Raw genomic sequence first — 25,244 nt, forward strand, 5'->3', positions numbered from 1 at the left:
TCGTAATACTAACTAAATGGACAGGATGCTAGGCTCGATAGACCCTTGGTCTTTTCCCAGTGTGGCATTACTTATGTACTTATATTATATTATCTAAATTTAGAAAAACTTTTACGTTCCCCTCCTCACTCCTGCCCACCCACCCCCCTTACCCAACACCATGCCACACACTATTTTAAGCATTCAGAATTCTACTACGTGCCACTGCGGTCAGTGATTCCCAAAACAGTGACTAACGCTGACAAAAATGGTCTCCCCTGGAGGAGGACAAATCCCCTATGCCTCTGCGCTCTAATGCACAAAGAAAAATCATCTTGGATCGCCACTGCTGTAATGTTGGAGGCTCCGCTGTTATCCAGTGCTGAAGAATGGATTTCTTACCAATAAGAATTGCCCTTCTTAAAAATGGTTTCAACCCCTTGGGCAAAAATGGGGACACCCTGAAAATATCAAACAATTGAGACGGATTCAGTTGCCAAATAACCCCCCAAAGATGAGAGACATGTTGACATACGTGCCTCCAAAACTCCAAAATCAGGGGGCAAGTCCAAAACATATGTCCCAAAACTGCTGGAGAATGAGCGCATTTCGCGCAAACATAATTTGCCCTCATGGCTGCCCGATAAGCCGTATGCGGGGATATGTACATCTGCATCAAAAATTGATAATGTGTTTCCCGCAATGTCACATTCTCAGTTAACTTTTGAATGCCCAAGAGACATGTCTTCAGCTTATCTGCCTGGATATTCACTGATAATTCTCTATTTCAACTACACGCTAGTGTACCATAATCAAATTCCCCCCAATTGTTCCCGCAGAACAGAATGATAATATTTGAGAGGGATTGACAATTGGGCATCAAGCCCAAAAATAATGAAGTTTTTCCCATACCTTCGGCGTTAAAGAAAAGGAGGGAGAGACCTTACGTAGTGGCGCAGCTGAAACAGAGAGAGAAAATTCACCCCCTCCAAACCATACTCCACTTGCATGTCCTCCAGGGACTTAAGAGCTCCATTCTCTGTATATAACTGATGCGGATATTTTACTCCCCTAGACGCCCAAGTAGCAAAATTCACTGAGGTGGATCCCGGTGTAAAATCCGCATTACCCTGTAATGGCAACAGTAGAGAGGACTCCGCTGAGAGACCGTAAAATCTGCAAATCCAATGCCACGCTCTCCTCATGGTAGCAAAAGCGGCACAAATGCTGCAGGCGTACACAGACGCCTCGGCGGTGCAAGTAACCAGGCACTGAAATGGAGAGGGGCAAACAAACCTGTCTCAACTGTGGTACATGAAAAATAAGATGAATCCCGAAACCAATCAGTGAGGTGGCGCATGTTGCTTGCCACCGAATATAACGTAACACTTAGTAGCCCCATTCCTTCTTGAAGACAAAGGAGAAAGGGTTGGGACGCAGGCAACCTCGGTCTCTTGCTTCCATAGATAGCGTGTAACCAGACGCATCACCAATCTGTGATCTCTGTGTTTAAGGAATATGGGTAACATTTGTAACACATAAGTCCACCTAGGGATCAATATCATATTATAAAGAGCTATTCTACCCAAAATGGACAAGGGAAACGAATGCCAACCCTGTAGAGTTTGTCTAGTGCATACTCGTAAAGGTTCTATATTGACCTCATAGATGAACGACAGGTCCGAAGGAATAAACACCCCCAAATATTTCAAAGGGTCCGAAGACCATGAAAGAGGAAACTCTCCCTCCCAAGTCTCCCTAATCTGAGCTTGAATAGGAAAGGCAACAGATTTCTCCAAATTTAGAGTAAAACCCGAGAAATAACTAAATTCCTCTATTACATTAAGTAAGTTGCCCAATGATTGTCGGGGGCTCATCAGGGTCAACAAAATGTCCTCCGCAAATGCCAACGTCTTAACCGAGAACGAGGGTAGAGTAATCCCAGAGATTTCAGGGCCTATTTGGATGGTAAGCAACAGGGGCTCCAAATAAAGAAGAAATAACAGTGGAGATAACAGGCATCCCTGCCGCATACCCCTGGCTATAGGGAACGAAGAAGAACGCAGTCCATTTACAACAAGAGATGCTCTGGGCTGAGAATAAAATACCGAGATTGCACGCAAAAACCAACCCGCTATTCCCACATATTCCACTACCGAAAAAAGATAGTCCCAACGTACCTTATCAAAGGCCTTTTCAACGTCTAGACTAACCAATAACAAAGGCTCCTTCCATATCATCATGCTGATCAATCCATAGACTGGTGGGTTGTGTCCATCTACCAGCAGGTGGAGATAGAGAGCAAACTTTGCCTCCCTATATGTGGTCATGTGCTGCCGGAAACTCCTCAGTATGTTCTCTATCTCAGCAGGTGGTGGTCACACACAGCAGCAGCTCTGGCTAGGCCTCCAAGCCTAATTTTTAGGTTTTGTTGAGTGCCTGGGGTTGAGGGCTCTTCTTGAGCAAGTGCAAACCTGGTGGCGCCAGGTCCCTCCTTTTCTCCCCCCTCCCGCTGGCTCCGTTTAAAAAAAAAAAAAAATTTTGAACGTCCTTAAAGGCGTTTATTTCGATGTTTATTTAAACGTTTATTGCAGCTACTCACTGGGACACCAGGTCGTTACAGCTCGGAGCGGACAGCAGGTAATTTTTACCTTTTATAGCGGGCAGGGGGTTCCCCGATTGGTCTCCACGTGGCCTATGGCGTCGGAGGGCGAGGGCGCAAAGAGTCGCTCCCCGGATCGCGTGTGCGCTTCTAGAGGGGATGCGGGGGTCTTAAAGTCTGATTCGCCCTTGTTGGGTGACAGTTTCGTGACCGATGAGTGTCCCGGTCCTTCCTCCGGTGTGACGGTTTTTCCCGCCATAAACACCCATCCCCCGCGGCTCGCCTCCGCCATATTGGCTGGCCACGCGGCTCGGACGGCTTCTTCTTGGGCCGCCCTTGAGGTGGGAGACATTGATGCCATGAACGTCCTTAATTTGGGCGACGGCACAAAAGCGGCTAAAGTTAAGCGCCGTTCTTCCCGCGCGGCTCCTTCGCGGAGTGTCGCGCCGGACGCCATCTTGGATGCGCAGCATGTCTCTCCCCCGCTCTTGCGAGCGCCGGTTGAGGGTGCGTCTAGGGCTGTAGCCCAGGCTGCGGAAGTGCACAGTAGCGGGGTTTCTCCCCCGAGTTTGTTTTGCTGCTGCATCAGGCCTTCCTTATGCGAAACGCTGCCCCTGCTCCCTCGTCTGGTAAAGAGGTTGAGGCCCCCGGAGGTAAACGCTCTCGGGTTGATTCCCAGGCCTTAGAGGACTTTGTCTCCTCCGATGTAGATGAGGGCAGCGTATCTGAGTTCTCCCAACGGTCCTTTGCGGATTCCTTGGAGGAGACGGATCCCCGCTCGGATGGAGCGGATGACCCCTCTGCAGCGCGGCTCTTTAGCTCAGAGGATTTGCCCAACCTGTTAATGCAGGCCATGGGCATTTTGAAGATTTCCTCTCCGGAGGACGTCTCTCCCTCAGCCCCTGTTGGCTCTGCCATTATGCTGGGGACGAAGCGCCCGCATAGAACCTTCCACGTGCATGATGCCATGCACACTTTAATTTCGGCTCAGTGGGATGTCCCGGAATTGAGCCTTAAAGTGGTTAGGGCTATGCCCCGCCTCTATCTTTTGCCTGAAAGTGAACGTGAGGCCTATCTGTGGCCTACTGTGGTTTCTTTAATCACTGCAGTGACTAAGAAAACGGCGTTGCCGGTGGAAGGTGGCACGGCCCTATAGGACGCCCAAGACAGAAGAGGCGGCTGCTTTAAGTTTGCAGGCCTCAGTTTGCGGCTCCTATGTGGCCAGGGCGTGCCTGACTATGGTGCAGCGGGCTTCCCCCTCGGATCATTCCTTGAGGGCTGATTGGCCGGCCCTGGAATCGGGCTTAGCCTATTTGGCAGACTTGCTGTATGATGTCTTGAGGGCCTCAGCTAAAGGCATGGCTCAGACAATCTCTGCGTGGCGGTGGCTTTGGCTGAAGCATAGGTCTGCTGACCACGCCTCTAAATCCCGCCTGGCTAGATTGCCTTTTAAAGGCAAGCTGCTCTTTGGGGTCGAGCTGGACAAAATCGTGACCGATCTCGGCACGTCTAAGGGCAAGAGGTTACCAGAGGTCAGGGCTCGGGCTAGTGCTCGCCCCGGTACCTCCAGAGGACGGTTTCAGGAAGCCCGTCGGTACCGCCCGGGCAGGTCGGGCTCCTCTGCCCCCTCTTCCTTCAAGAGGAACTTCTCCCCCAAGCAGCATTCCTTTCGCAGAGACCGCCGTCCCGGAGGTGCTCCCTCCGGTCCTCCCCTAGGGTCTCGTACCCAATGACGGGGCCTTGGTCCACGCCCCAGTGCAGATTGGAGGACGGCTGTCCTCGTTTCTGGGCGAGTGGATCACAATAACTTCAGACGCTTCAGTGCTGGAAGTCATCAGAGACGGCTACAAGCTAGAGTTCTGCCGACCCTTAAGAGACGGGTTTGTACTCTCTCCCTGCAAGTCTCCGGTCAAAGCTGTGGCAGTGCAGCAGACCTTGGACAATCTGATCCGCCTGGGTGCGGTCGTTCCGGTGCCAGAAAATCAGCTTGGCAAGGGACGTTACTCCATTTACTTTGTGGTACCAAAGAAAGGAGGTTCTGTACGGCCTATCCTCGACCTCAAGGGGTCAATCAGGCTCTTTCGCATGGAGACCCTCCGCTCTGTTATAGCGGCAGTGCAGGCAGGAGAGTTCCTGGCATCCTTGGACATCAAGGAAGCGTACTTGCATATTCCCATCTGGCCTCCTCATCAACGCTTTCTGCGTTTTGCAGTACTGGGCCGACACTTCCAGTTCAGAGCCCTCCCGTTCGGGTTGGCTACTGCTCCGCGGACCTTCTCCAAAGTAATGGTGGTCATCGCGGCCTTCCTGAGGAAGGAAGGAGTACAAGTCCATCCTTATCTGGATGACTGGTTGATCCGAGCCCCCTCTTATGCAGAGTGCGGCAAAGCTGTGAACCGGGTGGTTGCTCTTTTGAGCTCCCTGGGGTGGATCATCAACTGGAAGGAAAGCCAGCTGCGCCCAACTCAGTCCCTGGAGTATCTGGGAGTTCGATTCGACACCCAAGTGGGCAGAGAGTGTTCCTGCCAGACAATCGGATTGTCAAGCTTCAGGCTCAGATGGACCAGTTCCTAGTAGCCTCTCCTCTTCGGGCTTGGGACTATGTGCAGCTGTTGGGCTCTATGACGGCCACGATGGAAGTAGTGCCCTGGGCCAGGGCTCATATGAGACCACTACAACACTCTCTGCTGCAGCGCTGGACTCCGATGTCGGAGGATTATGCTGTGCGCCTTCCCTTGGACCCAGCAGTGCGCAAGGCGCTGAGCTGGTGGACGCAGACAGACAAGTTGTCTGCAGGAATGCCTCTGGTGACCCCGGAGTGGATTGTCGTCACGACGGACGCCTCTTTGTCGGGCTGGGGAGCCCACTGCTTGGGAAGGACAGCGCAGGGGCTCTGGTCTCCTACAGAGGTAAAGTGGTCTATCAACCTCCTGGAACTCAGAGCCATTCGGTTGGCGCTTTTGGAGTTCATCCCGGTAGTGGCGTTGAAGCCTGTACGGGTCCTGTCGGACAATGCCACGGCTGTGGCCTATGTCAACTGCCAGGGAGGTACCAAGAGCGCCCCTCTAGCCAAGGAGGCCATGAATCTATGCCAGTGGGCGGAAGCGAACCTGGAACAGCTGTCAGCGGCCCACATTGCCGGAGTCATGAATGTCAAGGCGGACTTTCTCAGTCGCCATACCTTGGAGCCCGGAGAGTGGCAGCTATCTGTTCAGGCGTTCTTGGACATCACGAAGCGCTGGGGCCAGCCGAGCCTAGATCTGATGGCGTCATCGGCCAATTGCCAAGTGCCGCGCTTTTTCAGCAGAGGACGGGACCCTCGATCCCTGGGAGTAGATGCTCTTCTCCAACAGTGGCCGACACAAGAGCTTCTCTATGTGTTCCCGCCCTGGCCCATGTTGGGCAGGGTGCTAGACCGGGTGGCAAAGCATCCGGGCCGGATAATCCTGGTGGGTCCGGATTGGCCCAGACGTTCCTGGTATGCGGACTTGATCAGGCTCTCAGTGGACGAACCTCTGCGACTGCCAGTGGAGCAGGGCCTGTTACATCAGGGTCCCGTGGTGATGGAGGATTCCTCCCCCTTTGGTCTTACGGCCTGGCTATTGAGCGGCAGAGTCTGAGGAAGAAGGGCTTCTCAGACAAGGTCATCGCCACTCTGCTGAGAGCGAGGAAGCGCTCTACTTCTACTGCTTACGCCAGGGTTTGGCGTACCTTTGCAGCGTGGTGTGAAGCAGGTTCACTTTCTCCATTTACTGCTCCAATTTCTTCAGTGCTGGCGTTCCTGCAAGAAGGTCTGGAGAAAGGCCTGTCGCTCAGTTCCCTGAAAGTCCAGGTAGCGGCCCTGGCTTGCTTCAGGGGCCGCCTGAAGGGTGCTTCCCTGGCTTTGCAGCCAGATGTGGTGCGTTTCCTCAAGGGAGTTAATCACCTGCGCCCTCCTCTGCACTCAATGGTGCCTGCGTGGAATCTCAACCTGGTGCTAAGAGCCTTACAAAGCCGCCTTTTGAACCCTTGTCGAGGGCATCTCTGAAAGACCTGACGTTGAAAGCAGTCTTTTTGGTGGCTATCACTTCAGCCAGATGAGTTTCTGAGCTCCAGGCATTCTCTTGTCGAGAGCTTTTTCTGCAGTTCACTGAGGCAGGAGTGACTATTCGCACAGTGCCTTCCTTCCTACCCAAGATTGTTTCTCGCTTCCATGTGAGTCAGCAGCTCTGTCTCCCTTCCTTTCGTAGGGAGGACTACCCAGAAGAGTATTCTGCTCTCAAATATCTGGATGTGAGACGGGTCATCATCAGATACTTGGAAGTGACCAATGATTTCCGGAAGTCGGATCATCTGTTTGTCCTGTTTGCAGGTCCTCGTAAGGGTCTGCAGGCTGCTAAGCCTACAGTGGCAATATGGGTCAAGGAAGCCATTGCAGCGGCTTATGTGGCCGCGGGGAAGGTGCCGCCTATTCAGTTGAAGGCCACTCCAGTAGAGCTCAGGCGGCCTCGATGGCAGAGGCCGGGTCCGTCTCCCTGGAAGAGATTTGCAAGGCGGCAACTTGGGCGTCGGCCCATACCTTCTCCAGACATTACCGCTTGACTGTGGTTGCTCGGGCGGAGGCCCGGTTTGGAGCTTCAGTGTTGAGTTCAGGGATTTCAATGTCCCGCCCTGGGTGAGTACTGCTTCGGTACATCCCACCAGTCTATGGATTGATCAGCATGATGATATGGAAGGTAAAATTATGTATCATACCTGATAATTTTCTTTCCATTAATCATAGCTGATCAATCCATAGCCCCTCCCAGATATCTGTACTGTTTATATTCTGGTTGAATTTTAGGTTCAAGTTTAGTCTTCAGTTACTTCAGGAGGACTTCGTGTTCAAGTTTTTTCACTTGGATTCTTCAAGAGTTGAGACGAGTTTGTGTTACAGTGAGCTGCTGCATTCCTCTCCCCTCCGTTTTACGGGGCTGGATTGAGACTTAAATTCTGCCGGCACTCCCTCCCGCTTCGTGCGGCTGTAGGGCAGCTTTGTACCCCTCCCGCTTCGGCGGTGTTAGGGTCAGTCAGCTCCTCCCGCGGTTGCGGTTGCAGGATAAGCCAGATCCCCCCGCATCGGCGGGGTGGTGTCCCTCCCCCGCTCCGCAGGGATGAGCTGGACGGATTCCCCTCCCCCACTTGTGTGGGGATGAGCTGGGTTAATTCCCCTCCCCCGTTTCGGCGGTGGTGAGCTGGGCAGAGTGTCCCTTTGTGGGTGTAATTCTCTAAGTGCTGAGTCCTGCGGATGGAGCTTTGATATCGACATACTGAGGAGTTTCCGGCAGCACATGACCACATATAGGGAGGCAAAGTTTGCTCTCTATCTCCACCTGCTGGTAGATGGACACAACCCACCAGTCTATGGATTGATCGGCTATGATTAATGGAAAGAAAATTATCAGGTATGATACATAATTTTACCTTGGTGCTGTGACTACTTAGCGCAGTTGCCATACAAACGTTGCACACATTAATAGAGGAATGGCGACCTCTTACAAACCCCACCTGTCCCTCGCCAATCAAAGCAGCAATATGCGGCACCAAACGGCCAGCTAAGACCCTAGACAAAATCTTTTAAGTCCACATTAATGAGTAAAATCGGCCTATATGATTCTGGGCGATCCAGCAGCCTACCCGACTTAGGTATTAGTGTAATCAACGCCTCGTTGGAATCTCTAGGAAACGAGCCACCAGCAATTGAAACTTCAAAAAATGAGGATAGGGGCCCACAAATCTGAGGCAATATGAGCTTATAGTATTCAGTATATTCAGTGTAACCATCTGGCCCTGCAGCGGTGCCCCTTTTGAGAGATTTAACCACTCAGAATTTCCTTAGCTCTCAAAGGGGCATTCAACTGATGCAGAACTACTGAGGGTAGGCGCGACAATCCCGAGTCTTCGAGGTAATCCACTACCGAAGGCCCAGACTGAGACTCAGGCCCTGCATACAAAGAGGCGTAATAATTGCGTAAAATCCGCAAAATGCCCGCCGATTGACTCTCCCTCGGCCCATCCAGCGCTAACAAGGAAGGAACAAATCTATTACCGACCCAACTCTTCGTGACCCTTGCCAACAATTTACCCAACTTATTACCATACCTATGAAAAGTAAAGGAGCGATGAAAACATTGCATCTTGGTACACTCATGAATCAAGGAATTTAGGGCAGCTAGGGTCGACAACATCGCTTCCCGGGACGGCGAAGAAGTCGCCAAATACACACGCTTTGCTACTTTATACTTATGTTCCAGCTGGATTATCCCCCTAGTAATTCTCCTTGCGCGCGCACACATATAGGAAATAATATCCCCCCTCAAGACTACCTTCAATGTTTCCCAATACAGTTGGGCCTCTGACGCATGACAAGCGTTAGCGTCTGCAAACATCGACCACTTCTGGCGAATATAATCCTGAAAGTGAACATCCTCTGTGAAATCTGAAGGAAATTGCCACTGACTACTACAGAGCCTTGCCGCTCCCAAGTCTATATCTACCCAAATCAGAATATGATCTGAGATCTCCAGAGGCCCAATCTCCGCATGCAAAATCTGTGGAAAAAGAGTAGCATCTGTTAAAATATAGTCCAACTGGGACCAGGTGCCATGAGCTCTTGAAAGATGGGTATAATCACACACACTAGGGTTGACCAGGTGCCAAGGATCAACCAAGTTTAGAGCTTTACACAGATATGGCAAGCCTTTGCCTCCACCTATCGCCACCCCCGCCGAGGGGGCGGACCTGTCCTGATGGCCATCCATCACTTGGTTGAAATCTCCCATAAGTATCCAAGGAGCGGAAGAGTGTTGAATGCCCAAGTGCACCAGGTGTTGAAAGAAAGAGTGGTCAATATATATTAAGTGAAAAGACTTCTTGACCCATGATATTCAAATGTAAAAGTATTCCGAGGACAAGCAGGCTGCTTGTTCTCACGACTGGGTGACGTCCATGGCAGCCCTGCAGAACGGAATTCTTCCTAGCAACAAAAGTTTGCTAGAGCCTTCGAGTGTGCGCCCGTCGCATAAGAGTCCCGTTTAGTCTTGTTCTTTCCGCGGTAGGGAGGGGCTGCTTTTTGGTCTCTCTCTGTGCCCCTGTGAAAGAGCCTTCATTTTTTTTGCAAGTTTTTCGCCCCTTTTTTCTTCTTAAGTTTCTTTTTGTTGCTGTCACGGCCCTCTTCTCATTTTTGTGCCCTTCTTTTTGGCAGCATCAAGAATTTTGACTTCGCCGCCGCCATTTTTCCATCCATGACATCGAGGATTCCCAGTGGCTTCAAGAAGTGCGGTCGGTGCAGCCGGGCAATCTCAGGTACCGATGCCCACGCATGGTGTATCCAGTGCCTTGGGCCCGACCATCGCCCAGACGCATGTAAGTTGTGTCTCAGCCTTAAAAAGCGGACACAGGCATCGAGACAAGCTCAGCGGGGACCGTCTGTTTGGAGCTTTGCCCGGCACTTCAGCGGTACCGAGGTCGGCGGCGTCGATGTCGGCTCCGGAGATGGCATCGACATCGGGAGTGCAGGTAATGGCTGTCTAGAGACCATCACACGCTGGGAGCAGTGAGCCGTCGAGTGGGTCTCCACCTGTCTCGAAGGCTCCTGCTGGACAGGCCCACCGGGACCGACCACTCTCGGACACGATCCCGAGGAGGCGTGTGGATTCCACGTCCTCGTCAGTACCGAGGAGTACCGATGCCGTGCCTCGAGGGTAGGCTAAGAAGCATCGCCATCGGTCTTCTTCCAGACACAGTAGCGGGAGCTCCGGGGTATAGAAGGATTCGGCACCTGAGAAGCATCGACGCCGGGAGGACAGCTCGCCCTCCATTCAAGAGGTGTCGGTGCGTCGGTCATCGGACAGCCCGGTACCGCCTCCTCGCCCTCTGCAGATTCTGCCTCCGACTCCTGAACCGGTCCCACAGCCTTTCCCGGCAGACACTCTGGACGAGTGCCTCTGAGCCATCCTTCCAGGCCTTCTGGAAGGGCTGCTGCGCCAGTCTGTGCCGGTACCGGGGGTGCTTGCGCCCTCGGTACCATTGATGGAAGTGCCGTCTGGCTCTTCACCCATGGTGAGGTCTTCGACGCTGGCTTCAGCTGCCACCCAGGTCGACTCCCCGTCAACGTCTTTGGAGGGAGCTTCATCGCCGCCAGCACGGGAGTCTACCTCTCGACGTCGTCATCGAGAACATGGTTCCTTGGAGTCGAGACGGGCCCGGTTTCGGACTGCAGTTTGAGAACTTTTGTCCGACACGGAGGAAGATGCCTCGTGGGACGAAGAGGAAGTTCCCAGATATTTCTTGTCTGAGGAGTCTTGTGGTCTTCCCTCTGATCCCACTCCTTCACCAGAAAGAAAGCTTTCTACCCCGGAGAGTCTTTCTTTCTCTTCATTTTTCCGGGAAATGTCTGTGGGCATTCCCTTCCCTGTGTAACTGAGGATGAGCCCAGGACTGAGATGCTCGAGGTCCTTGACTATCCTTCGCCACCTAAGGAGTCGTCCACTGCTACTTTGCATAATGTACTTAAGGAGACATTGCTTAGGATCTGGATGAATCCCACCATTTCCAAAAAAGCTGAGTCCCAGTATCGGATTCACGGAGAACCTGAGTTGATGAGGACGCAGTTACCACACGACTCTATGGTTGTGGATTCCACTCTCAAGAGAGCCAGGAGTTCTAGGGATTTTGCCTCGGCGCCCCCGGGATGAGAATCTAGAACCCTGAACTCTTTTGTTTCCCTACTCCTCCCCCTCCCTGGGAATCAGCTGTGAGTGACGTCATCCTGGCTACAGAGCCTAGCTCAGCAACTCCAGGAGCCACGGACACAGGCAGTCCCACATTAGAACATTGGTGGTAAGAATTGTTATATAGGATAAGTACCTTTCCAGTACCTCTCCACTCTTGTCTCTCCCTACGCCCCCTCTCGAGTACTCCGTTCTGTAGATAAATCTCTCTTATCCGTCCCCTTCTCCTCTACTGCTAATTCTAGACTCCGTTCCTTTTGTCTTGCTGCACCTCACGCCTGGAAAAGACTTCCCGAACCTGTGCGTCTAGCCCCGTCTTTGGCCGTTTTCAAGTCTAAACTTAAAGCCTACCTCTTTACCACTGCTTTTAACTCCTAACCACTACTCACTTGCCCTGTCCTTATCCTTACCTATTTATTCCCTTACCCTTATTTGTTCTATTTACCTGTCTTATCTAGATTGTAAGCTCTTTGAGCAGGGACTGTCTTTTTGTGTATGGTGTACAGCGCTGCGTATGCCTTGTAGCGCTATAGAAATGATAAATAGTAGTAGTAGTAGTAGGAAGGCCTACCAGTCCTCTATGCTCGTGTCCAAAATTCAGTCTTACCAGCTCTACATGAGCATTCATATGCAGAACAATGTGAAGCAACTGGCGGACTTGGTGGACAAGCTCCTTGTGGAGCACGCCAGACCTTTTCAGGAGGTGGTCAGGCAGCTGAAGGCATGTCATAAATTCCTGTCCAGGGGTGCTTATGACACTTTTGATGTTGCATCCAGGTCTGCTGCTCAAGGTATAATGATGCGCAGACTGTCATGGCTGCGTGCCTCTGACCTGGAGAATAAGAGTCCAGCGGCGGATTGCGTATTTTCCTTGCCGGGGGGATAATATTTTCTGCGAGAAGGTCGAGCGGGAAACCGCCCTCTACAAGCTCTCCCACCGGGCGCCTTCAGCATCTACCTCAACAGGTAGACGTTTTTTCCGTGGAAGGAGGACTGCTCCCTATGTTTACAATAAGTGTAGGTACAATCTACCTTCCCGACAGCCTTCTCAGGCTCAGCCCCAGCGTGCTCGTTCGCGTCAACAGCGTACGCCCAGGCCGGCTCCTGCAGCTCCCCAGCAAAAGCAAGGGACGGGCTTTTGACTGGCTCCGGATGAGCATAGCCGCCATAAAAGTATCTGTGCCGGACGATCTACCGGTCGGGAGGAGGTTAAAATTTTTTCACCAAAGGTGGCCTCTCATAACCTCCGATCGGTGGGTTCTTCAAATATTCCGATTAGGGTATTCCCTCAATTTGATCTCCAGACCTCCAAATTGCCCACCGGGGGGCTCAGTTTTTCAGCTTCCAGCACAGGCAGGTACTTGCAGAGGAACTCGCCGCCCTTCTCAGTGCCAATGCGGTCGAGCCCGTTTCACCTGGGCAAGAAGGGCTGGGATTCTATTCCAGGTACTTCCTTGTACAAAAGAAACAGGGGGGATGTGTCCCATCCTAGACCTAAGGGCCCTGAACAAATTCCTGGTTCGAGAGAAGTTCAGGATTGCTTCCCTGGGCAGCCTTCTTCCCATGATTCAGGAAAACGATTGGCTATGCTCTCTGGACTTAAAGGATGTTTATACACATATCCCAGTACTTCCCACTTACAGGAAGTATCTTCGATTCCGTCTGGTAATACAGCACTTCTAGTATTGTGTGCTGCCCTTTGGGCTCGCCTCTGCGCCCAGGGTGTTTACAAAATGCCTAGCGGTAGTTGCAGCGTCGCTACGCAGACTGGGAGTGCACGTGTTCCCTTATCCTGACAATTGGCTGGTGAAGAACACCTCAGAGGCAGGAGCTCTACAGTCTATGCAGATGACTATTCAACTTCTGGAGCTACTCGGGTTTGTTATAAATTACCCAAAGTCCCATCTCCTTCCATTCAGAAACTAGAATTCATAAGAGTTCTGCTGGACTCACAGACGGCTCATGCCTATCTCCCTGAGGCGAGGGCAGATAACCTTCTGTCTCTTGTCTCCATGGCCAGAGTGTCTTAGCAGATCACAGCTTGGCAGATGTTGAGACTTCTAGGCCATATGGCCTCCACAGTTCATGTGACTCCCATGGCTCGTCTTCACATGAGATCAGCTCAATGGACCCTAGCTTCTCAGTGGTATCAAGTCACAGGGGATCTAGAGAATGCGATCCAGCTGTCCACCGATTTTCACAATTCCCTGCAATGGTGGACGATTCGATCCAATTTGGTCTTGGGATATCCCTTTCAAATTCCTCAGCCACAAAAAGTGCTGACAACGGATGCATCCCTTCTGGGGTGGGGAGCCCATGTCGATGGGCTTCACACTCAAGGAGTTTGGTCCCTCCAGGAAAAAGGTCTTCAAATCAACCTTCTGGAGTTGCGAGCGGTCTGGAACGCTCTAAAGGCTTTCAGAGATCAGCTGTCCAGTCAAATCATTGAAATTCGGACAGACAATCAGGTTGCCATGTACTACATCAACAAGCAGGGGGGCACCGGATCTCGCCCCCTGTGTCAGGAAGCCGTCCAGATGTGGCTGTGGGCTCGCGCTCACACTATGCTCTTCCAAGCCACGTATCTGGCAGGTGTAAACAACGGTCTGGCTGACAGATTGAGCAGGATAATGCAACCTCACGAGTGGTCGCTCAACTCGGACGTGGTATGCAAGATCTTCAAGTGTGGGGCACTCCCTTGGTGGATCTTTTTGCCACTTAGCTCAATCACAAGGTCCCTCAGTTCTGTTCCAGACTTCAGACCCACGACAGACTAGCATCAGATGCCTTTCTTCTTCATTGGGGGGAAGGGCCTTCTGTATGCTGAAACTCAAGCAAGACCACAGAACCATGATTCAGAATGCACCTTTTTGACCGCGTCAGATTTGGTTCCCTCTTCTTCTGGAGTTGTCCTCCGAAGGACCGTGGAGATTGGAGTGTTTTCCAACCCTCATCACTCAGAACGAGGGGGCGCTTCTGCATCCCAACCTCCAGTCTCTGGCTCTCACGGCCTGGATGTTGAGAGCATGGACTTTGCCTCCTTGGATCTTTCTGAGGTTGTCTCCCGAGTCTTGCTTGCTTCTAGGTGTTACTCTTTTAAATGGAGGAGGTTTGCAGTCTGGTGTGACAGCAAGGCCCTAGATCCTCGCTCTTGTCCTACACAGACCCTGCTTGAGTACCTTCTACACTTATCAGAGTCTGGTCTCAAGACCAACTCCGTAAGAGTTCATCTTAGTGCAATTAGTAAGCCCATCTCTGGACAGCCTTTAGTTGTTCGCTTCATGAGAGGTTTGCTTTTGTCAAAGCCCCCTGTCAGACCTCCACCAGTGTCATGGGATCTTAATGTCGTTCTCGCCTAGCTGATGAAACCTCCTTTTGAGCCACTGAATTCCTGCCATCTGAAGTACTTGACCTGGAAGGCCATTTTCTTGGTGGCTGTTACTTCAGCTCGTAGAGTCAGTGAGCTTCAAGTCTTAGTAGTGCATGCTCCTTAGCTCAGATTTCATCATAACAGAGTAGTCCTCCGCAGGCACCCAAAGTTATTGTCGAAGGTGGTGTCGGAGTTCCATCTGAACCAGTCAATTGTCTTGCCAACATTTTTTCCCCATCCTCATACCCGCCCTGCTGAGCGTCAGTTGTACACATTGGACTGCAAGAGAGCATTGGCCTTCTATATGGCGCGGACAAGCCCCTTCAGACAGTCCGCCCAAATGTTTGTTTCTTTTGATCCCAACAGAAGGGGAGTTGCTGTCGGGAAACGCACCATTTCCAATTGGCTAGCAGATTGCATTTCCTTCACTTACGCCCAGGCTGAGCTGATTCTTGAGGGTCATGTCACGGCTCATAATGTTCGAGCCATGGCAGCGTCAGTGGCCCACTTGAAGTCAGCCACTATAGAAGAGATTTGCAAGGCTGTGACGTGGTCATCAGTTGTAAAAAGATGTTCTACTTTACCTATGCTGTACTGCCTCCCATCCCCCCCTCTGTCTTTTCTGTACCTGGCTGCTAGTCACTGCTGGTAGCCATAGACAGGAATGCATACATCCCTGGCTTTCATTACTATGGCAGCCCAGTATCTGGAATACACAAGATGGTAAGGTCAAATGTACCAATAGGGTGTTGGCAGGACACCTATGCTACCTTCGATTGGTGTAGGAGGGGGGAGAAGTGACGACATCACTTTTTCTATAAGAATACCTGCACACAAAGAAATCTTCAGAATTAGCCATATTTTGCAGGAGACTTTTCTCTGTCCTGATTCAGGACATCCTTGCTAATTGGCTATTCTCCAGGAAATATATTTTTCCCTTCTTTATTTCTGCATTGCTTCTGGTAAGAACTATTTCTTTATAACAGAGAACTATCCTCTCCTTTCTTTATATTTTATCTCGCTTCAGAACCACTGATATATTTCCTGCTTGAACCCCTGATATATTTCCTGCTATTTATCTCTCTCTCTCTCTCTCTCTCTCTCTCCATACTTTCAAATAACATGTGCTGATCCCTACATGTTTTCAGATAACATGTGACCTATCTCTCTCTCTCTCTCTAAGAAAGCCTGGTCTCAGGAAACACCTGTGATCTCTCTGTTTCTCTCTCTGATCTCTCCATGCTTCCAGATAACACGCTGTGATCTCTCTCTCTCTCATTTTCTTTGTCCTCTTTACAACTGTTCCTTATCAAATTAGTCTGATTGCTTATTATTATTACCTAAGCTATTGATATTAGATTCTGTACATGTGATATTTTCCCAAGACTTTCAAACTGATATCTGAAGCTGAGCTGGTAAGAATAAAAACCCCTTCTAACTCTCTGATTCCTTTAAACTTATTCTATGATATTTTTCTTTATTTTGGTACAAAGTGAATAGCATAAACGCAGCCAGTACAATTAGTGACCCCCGATGTTTTTTGGGGGGCGCTATTTGCGCTTTCTCCCATCTGCTGGGTGAGCAGAGGGAAGATTATATTTTTTTTTTATATTTGATATCCTTTGTTTTAGAGTTGTTGAAAAGTTTTAATTTTGTTACATCCTAACTATCACAAGGTATGGATAGCTAGAGGTAATCTCCGGAGACGTCCGGAAGGAGAAGGGATCCCAGTCCATTTTGTCCCCTTATTGTCACAAAGATTTGTAAGTAAATAATTGCTATTCTGATAGAAAATATATTTTTATTTTATTTGAGCTCTTTATCACATTTCTGTTCTCACTGTTTCAGTTTTCTATGTTCCTGACCATGCTTTCTTGTTCTGCTCCGAGTCCTTGCATTGCAGAAGCTACAATCCTTTATAATCAGAAAGAAAATAAAAAGGCATAGGATTGCTAAAGAGAATCCCTTCTATGTGGCCACAGAAGGCTTTCTTTACATCCTTGTTTTTTTAATTTTGATTTCAATTTAATTTTAGTTGTAGCCAGCATCTTTCTTTTAAAAACATTTCTTTCCTTCTGGAAGGGAATATCTCTGGGAGGAGCATATATCAATTGCATAGATCATTTGCTTCCTTTGTGTTACACTGCATGGCTAGGCATAAATAATCATAGGTGTCTCTGTCATGTTTACTAGCAATATTCCTCTGTAAATAGTTTTGCTTTCAGTGCTTAACTCTTTCTTTTGTGAGCATTCTAGCACTGCTGATAGGGATTGAATAGCCTTTTTGTCTACTGCCCCAAAAGCCATTAACTGCTGATCTGGCACTTTACTTTTTTAATTTCTTCTGGCTTAAATCTAATATTAGATACAAATTTTATTTCAATGCTTTCTTTTGTATACAATTCTTCAATGTTTTATTTTGTGTACAGTGGTGGAAATAAGTATTTGATCCCTTGCTGATTTTGTAAGTTTGCCCACTGACAAAGACATGAGCAGCCCATAATTGAAGGGTAGGTTATTGGTAACAGTGAGAGATAGCACATCACAAATTAAATCCGGAAAATCACATTGTGGAAAGTATATGAATTTATTTGCATTCTGCAGAGGGAAATAAGTATTTAATCCCTCTGGCAAACAAGACCTAATACTTGGTGGCAAAACCCTTGTTGGCAAGCACAGCGGTCAGACGTCTTCTGTAGTTGATGATGAGGTTTGCACACATGTCAGGAGGAATTTTGGTCCACTCCTCTTTGCAGATCATCTCTAAATCATTAAGAGTTCTGGGCTGTCGCTTGGCAACTCGCAGCTTCCGCTCCCTCCATAAGTTTTCAATGGGATTAAGGTCTGGTGACTGGCTAGGCCACTCCATGACCCTAATGTGCTTCTTCCTGAGCCACTCCTTTGTTGCCTTGGCTGTATGTTTTGGGTCATTGTCGTGCTGGAAGACCCAGCCACGACCCATTTTAAGGCCCTGGTGGAGGGAAGGAGGTTGTCACTCAGAATTGTACGGTACATGGCCCCATCCATTCTCCCATTGATGCGGTGAAGTAGTCCTGTGCCCTTAGCAGAGAAACACCCCCAAAACATAACATTTCCACCTCCATGCTTGACAGTGGGGACGGTGTTCTTTGGGTCATAGGCAGCATTTCTCTTCCTCCAAACACGGCGAGTTGAGTTCATGCCAAAGAGCTCAATTTTTGTCTCATCTGACCACAGCACCTTCTCCCAATCACTCTCGGCATCATCCAGGTGTTCACTGGCAAACTTCAGACGGGCCGTCACATGTGCCTTCCGGAGCAGGGGGACCTTGCGGGCACTGCAGGATTGCAATCCGTTATGTCGTAATGTGTTACCAATGGTTTTCGTGGTGACAGTGGTCCCAGCTGCCTTGAGATCATTGACAAGTTCCTCCCTTGTAGTTGTAGGCTGATTTCTAACCTTCCTCATGATCAAGGATACCCCACGAGGTGAGATTTTGCGTGGAGCCCCAGATCTTTGTCGATTGACAGTCATTTTGTACTTCTTCCATTTTCTTACTATGGCACCAACAGTTGTCTCCTTCTCGCCCAGCGTCTTACTGATGGTTTTGTAGCCCATTCCAGCCTTGTGCAGGTGTATGATCTTGTCCCTGACATCCTTAGACAGCTCCTTGCTCTTGGCCATTTTGTAGAGGTTAGAGTCTGACTGATTCACTGAGTCTGTGGACAGGTGTCTTTCATACAGGTGACCATTGCCGACAGCTGTCTGTCATGCAGGTAACGAGTTGATTTGGAGAATCTACCTGGTCTGTAGGGGCCAGATCTCTTACTGGTTGGTGGGGGATCAAATACTTATTTCCCTCTGCAGAATGCAAATAAATTCATATACTTTCCACAATGTGATTTTCCGGATTTAATTTGTGATGTGCTATCTCTCACTGTTACCAATAACCTACCCTTCAATTATGGGCTGCTCATGTCTTTGTCAGTGGGCAAACTTACAAAATCAGCAAGGGATCAAATACTTATTTCCACCACTGTATATGATTTTTAAGATAACAATTTTGTTTTCATGATAAACTTGCTAAGAATTAGTTTTATTTTTAGGATATTTAAAATATTAGAAATAATCTTTTGTTATATAATATGTGGTTCACATTCCAGTATGAAAATTTATCGTACTTTTCCCCTGCTTCTTTTGAGAAGCTATGAATGGAACATGTACATGTGCATCCTAATAAGAAAAATGACATAGCTAGACCAGTGAAATAAACAAAATATTTATTTCTTTTTTTAATTATTTTAATGCACTCCACCGAAATTTGATATCAACTGCAGAGATACCAAATCTACAAGGATCATTTAAACTTGTACATTTTGTCCTATTTCTGGAATTGCTATCTCATATTCTCCGAGGACAAGCAGGCTGCTTGTTCTCACTGATGGGTGACGTCCACGGCAGCCCCTCCATTCCCCTGCTGGTGGCGGTGAGCCTTCAGGTGGGTCTCCCGCTACCCTGAGGGCTCCTGCGGTACAGGTGCCCCGAGACCGACCTTCTTCGGCCTCGGCCCCGAGGAAGCGACGGCTGGATTCTACGTCGTCCTCGTCGGTACCGGGAAGTTCCGGTGACATGCTTCGTTTGAAAAAGTCAAAGAAGCATCAACACCGGTCTCCTTCCCGCATCGGTACCGAGAGGTCTGGGTCGCCGAGGGAGTTGGCACCTAGTAGGCATCGGCACCGAGAGGACCGCTCACCCTCTGTTCAGGAGGTGTCGATGCGCTCCACCTTGGACAGCCCGGAACAGCCTCCACGCCCGGAACAGACTCTGACTTCGACGCCTGCATCGGCTTCCATGTCTTTCTCCACAGCCGCTCTGCACAGTCTCCGGGCCGTTCTCCCAGAGATCCTGGGAGAGCTGTTGCGCCCTTCCCCTCCGGTACGGGGGTGCTTGCGCCACCGGTACCATCGAGTGAGGCGCCGGCTGGCCCCTTGCCCGGGGTGAGGTCTCCGACATCGGTGCCGCTTGCGGTACCGACTGCGGTCGCCTCCCAGGAAGGCTCCCCGACGACGTCGGCGGAGGGAGCTTCGCCGGTGCGGGCGAGGGAGTCTACCTCTCGACGCTCCCACCATGGCCGTGTTTCCACAGAGTCGAGTCGGGCACGGCTTCAGACACAGGTTCATGAACTTGTGTCTGATACCGATGGTGAGGCCTCGTGGGAGGAGGAGGAGGACATCAGATATTTCTCTGACGAGGAGTCTGATGGCCTTCCTTCCGATCCCACTCCCTCCCCTGAAAGGCAGCTTTCTCCTCCCGAGAGTCTGTCCTTTGCGGCCTTTGTCCGGGAGATGTCTACGGCCATCCCCTTCCCGGTGGTTGTGGAGGACGAGCCCAGGGCTGAAATGTTTGAGCTCCTGGACTATCCTTCTCCACCTAAGGAAGCGTCCACAGTACCCATGCATCATGTCCTAAAAAAGACATTGCTGGCGAACTGGACCAAGCCTCTAAGTAATCCCCACATTCCCAAGAAGATCGAGTCCCAGTACCGGATCCATGGGGACCCAGAGCTGATGCGCAGTCAGTTGCCTCTCAACTCTGGTGTGGTGGATCTGGCCCTAAAGAAGGCTAAGAGTTCTAGGGAGCATGCTTCGGCGCCCCCGGGCAAGGACTCTAGAACCTTAGACTCCTTTGGGAGGAAGGCCTACCATTCTTCTATGCTCGTGGCCAAAATCCAGTCTTACCAGCTCTACACGAGCATACATACGCGGAACAATGTGCGGCAGTTGGCGGGCTTGGTGGACAAGCTCCCTCCTGAGCAAGCCAAGCCATTTCAGGAGGTGGTCAGGCAGCTGAAGGCGTGCAGAAAATTCCTGGCCAGAGGGGTATATGATACCTTTGATGTCGCGTCCAGGGCCGCTGCCCAAGGTGTGGTGATGCGCAGACTCTCATGGCTGCGTGCCTCCGACCTGGAGAATAGGATCCAGCAGCAGATTGTGGACTCCCCTTGCCGAGCGGACAATATTTTTGGAGAAAAAGTCGAACAGGTGGTAGAGCAGCTCCACCAGCGGGATACCGCTTTCGACAAGTTCTCCCGCCGGCAGCCTTCAGCATCTACCTCCTCAGGTAGATGTTTTTATGGGGGAAGGAAGACTGTTCCCTACTCTTCTGGTAAGCGTAGGTACAATCCTCCTTCTCGACAGCCTGCGGCCCAGGCTAAGCCCCAGCGCGCTCGCTCTCGTCAGCAGCGTGCGCCTCAGCAAGGCCCCTCGGCTCCCCAGCAAAAGCAAGGGGCGAGCTTTTGACTGGCTCCAGCAGAGCATAGCCGACATCAACATGTCAGTGCCGGGCGATCTGCCGGTCGGGGGGAGGTTGAAAGTTTTTCACCAAAGGTGGCCTCTCATAACCTCCGACCGTTGGGTTCTTCAAATAGTCCGGCAAGGATACACCCTCAATTTGGCCTCCAAACCTCCAAATTGCCCACCGGGAGCTCAATCCTACAGCTTCCAGCACAAGCAGGTACTTGCAAAGGAACTTTTCGCCCTTCTCAGCACCAATGCGGTCGAGCCCGTGCCATCCGGGCAAGAAGGGCTGGGATTCTATTCCAGGTGCTTCCTTGTGCAAAAGAAAACAGGGGGGATGCGTCCCATCCTAGACCTAAGGGCCCTGAACAAATATCTGGTCAAGGAAAAGTTCAGGATGCTTTCCCTGGGCACCCTTCTTCCCATGATTCAGGAAAACGACTGGCTATGCTCTCTGGACTTGAAGGACGCCTACACGCACATCCCGATACTGCCAGCTCACAGACAGTATCTGCGATTTCAGCTGGGCACACGTCACTTCCAGTACTGTGTGCTACCCTTTGGGCTCGCCTCTGCGCCCAGGGTGTTCACAAAGTGCTTGGCTGTAGTAGCAGCGGCGCTTCGCAGGCTGGGGGTGCACGTGTTCCCATATCTCGACGATTGGCTGGTGAAGAACACATCCGAGGCAGGAGCCCTGCAGTCCATGCAGATGACTATTCGCCTCCTGGAGCTACTGGGGTTTGTGATAAATTATCCAAAGTCCCTCTTCTCCCAGTGCAGAGACTCGAATTCATAGGAGCTCTGCTGGATTCTCGGACAGCTCACGCCTATCTCCCAGAGACGAGAGCCAACAACTTGTTGTCCCTCGTCTCGCGGGTGCGAGCGTCCCAGCAGATCACAGCTCGGCAGATGTTGAGATTGCTAGGCCACATGGCCTCCACAGTCCATGTGACTCCCATGGCCCGCCTTCACATGAGATCTGCTCAATGGACCCTAGCTTCCCAGTGGTTCCAGGCTGCTGGGGATCTAGAAGACGTAGTCCACCTGTCCACGAGTTTTCTCGAATCCCTGTATTGGTGGACGATTTGGTCCAATCTGACTCTGGGACGTCCCTTCCAAATTCCTCAGCCTCAAAAAGTGCTGACCACGGATGCGTCTCTCCTGGGGTGGGGAGCTCATGTCGATGGGCTTCACACCCAAGGAAGCTGGTCCCTCCAGGAACGCGATCTGCAGATCAATCTTCTGGAGTTGCGAGCGATCTGTAACGCTCTGAAGGCTTTCAGAGATCGGCTGTCCCACCAAATTATCCAAATTCAGACAGACAACCAGGTTGCCATGTACTACGTCAACAAGCAGGGGGGCACCGGATCTCGCCCCCTGTGTCAGGAAGCCGTCAGCATGTGGCTCTGGGCTCGCCGGCACGGCATGGTGCTCCAAGCCACATATTTGGCAGGCGTAAACAACAGTCTGGCCGACAGACTGAGGAGGATTATGCAACCTCACGAGTGGTCGCTCAATTCCAGGGTAGTGCGACAGATCTTCCAGGTGTGGGGCACCCCCTTGGTAGACCTCTTTGCATCTCGAGCCAACCACAAAGTCCCTCAGTTCTGTTCCAGGCTTCAGGCCCACGGCAGATTGGCATCGGATGCCTTCCTCCTGGATTGGGGGGAGGGTCTGCTGTATGCTTATCCTCCCATACCTCTGGTGGGGAAGACTTTGTTGAAACTCAAGCAAGATCGAGGCACCATGATTCTGATTGCTCCTTTTTGACCGCGTCAGATCTGGTTCCCCCTTCTTCTGGAGTTGTCCTCCGAAGAACCCTGGAGATTGGAGTGTTTTCCGACCCTCATCACACAGGATGAAGGGGCGCTTCTGTATCCCAACCTCCGGTCCCTGGCTCTCACGGCCTGGATGTTGAGAGCGTAGACTTTGCCTCTTTGGGTCTGTCAGAGGTTGTCTCCCGCGTCTTGCTTGCTTCCAGGAAAGATTCCACTAAGAGGAGTTACTTCTTTCTATGGAGGAGGTTTGCCGTCTGGTGTGACAGCAAGGCCCTAGATCCTCGCTCTTGTCCTACACAGACCCTGCTTGAATACCTTCTGCACTTGTCTGAGTCTGGTCTCAAGACCAACTCTGTAAGGGTTCACCTTAGTGCGATTAGTGCATACCATTACCGTGTGGAAGGTAAGCCGATCTCAGGACAGCCTTTAGTTGTTCGCTTCATGAGAGGTTTGCTGTTGTCAAAGCCCCCTGTCAAGCCTCCTACAGTGTCATGGGATCTCAATGTCGTCCTCACCCAGCTGATGAAATCTCCTTTTGAGCCACTGAATTCCTGCCATCTGAAGTACTTGACCTGGAAGGTCATTTTCTTGGTGGCAGTTACTTCAGCTCGTAGAGTCAGTGAGCTTCAGACCCTGGTAGCCCAGGCCCCTTACACCAAATTTCATCATAACAGAGTAGTCCTCCGCACTCACCCTAAGTTCTTGCCAAAGGTCGTGTCGGAGTTCCATCTGAACCAGTCAATTGTCTTGCCAACATTCTTTCCCCATCCTCATTCCTGGCCTGGTGAACGTCAGCTGCACACATTGGACTGCAAGAGAGCATTGGCCTTCTACCTGGAGCGGACACAGCCCAACAGACAGTCCGCCCAATTGTTTGTTTCTTTTGATCCCAATAGGAGGGGAGTGGCTGTGGGGAAACACACCATATCCAATTGGCTAGCAGATTGCATTTCCTTCACTTACGCCCAGGCGGGGCTGGCTCTTGAGGGTCATGTCACGGCTCATAATGTTAGAGCCATGGCAGCGTCGGTAGCCCACTTGAAGTCAGCCTCTATTGAAGAAATTTGCAAAGCTGCGACGTGGTCATCTGTCCACACATTCACATCTCATTACTGCCTGCAGCAGGATACCCGACGCGACAGTCGGTTCGGGCAGTCAGTTCTTCAGAACCTGTTTGGGCTTTAGGATCCAACTCCACCCCCCGAGGGCCCTGTTTGTTCTGTTCCAGGCTGCACTCTCAGTTAGTTGGTAAATTTTTTAGGTCAATCTCAGTTATGTCCTCGCCGTTGCGAGGCCCAATTGACCATGGTTGTTGTTTTGAGTGACGAACACGAGCCGGTTCGGGTGGGAAGAGCGCGCGAGGACTAGCAAAGGCCTTTGCTAGTGAAGTTTCCGATTGGAGGGGCTGCCGTGGACGTCACCCATCAGTGAGAACAATCAGCCTGCTGTCCTCGGAGAATACCTTCTACAGGTATGTAGCATTCGCTATTTTAACATCTCAGGTATAAACTTTAAAAGGATTAGCTGTGTTAATCTGGTGTAACAAAATTGACAGTGATATTTGGCACCATCTTTATACTAACCAGTTTATTGAGGCTTGAGTTTTCAAGGACTAGAGTTCAAAAAAGCATCTGACAAAGTGGACTCTGGTCCTGAAAAGCCCGTGCCTCAATAACTAGATTAATATATAACATGCTATCTGCCTGTCACCTCAGGTTTTTGCTGTCAGTTAATGTCCATTGAATTGGACTAGCATAGCATTTTCTGTTTATTGTTAGAAACAGGGAGGAATAGAGTAGCCGGACATTAAGATTGAGAATATAGCATGCCTTCTCGGACAAATGTGTAGCTGGATATGGGGAATATCCCAACTTTGTAACTTAAGATTCAGAACAACAGATAAAGCCAAACTACATTGTATAGCAAGGTTGTTTCATTCGCACAAAATAAAATTGCCATTAAAGTTATGGAGTCATCCACTGACTTATGCAGCACAATGAAAGTGGAAAGTGAGCTGAAAGAGGTTTGGGCAGGCAGAATGTTCCCAGGAATGAAAGGGTATAGGATTTGGGAGGTGGCAAGCTAAGGGGAGTTAAATGGGTAAAACAATTGTTAGAAGCAAAGTCCCTTATAATAATTCCTTTTAGCGCTTTGTAGAACAAATAGAGACTGGGTGAACAAGATAGGTTTGTTATTTTCAGGTTTCCCTTTATATGTAAGGGTTATTAACTCATAATACTGAAGCTTTTAAAGTAACAGGTTTTGATACATTGTGGTCATAAAAAGGGGTTGATAAGGAGTTAATGTTATAAAGAATTTAAAAGTAATCTCTTCAAAAAGCAGTTCAAAAATGGACTCAGAAGTTGCTGGATGATTGTACTGAAACAGACCTCTTAGAAGGGCTGCTGGAAGGTGACACATTAGCAGAAAGTTTAGGGAGCTGCATTTTTTTAAATCTTGCATAGGTTGTATATTCATCCCCGATGGGTC

The 25,244-nt window shown here is 50.2% G+C and overlaps 1 protein-coding gene across 3 annotated transcripts in view; it reads left to right on the forward strand.

The window, feature by feature from the left end:
- The window catches only part of PDCL (phosducin like), a 200,843-nt gene that overhangs the window by 128,987 nt on the left and 46,612 nt on the right, over positions 1-25,244 (forward strand). The gene's annotated exons all lie outside the window — the stretch shown is intronic.

Source organism: Microcaecilia unicolor, chromosome 6 (assembly GCF_901765095.1).
Source record: "Microcaecilia unicolor chromosome 6, aMicUni1.1, whole genome shotgun sequence".
Lineage (NCBI taxonomy): Eukaryota > Metazoa > Chordata > Amphibia > Gymnophiona > Siphonopidae > Microcaecilia > Microcaecilia unicolor.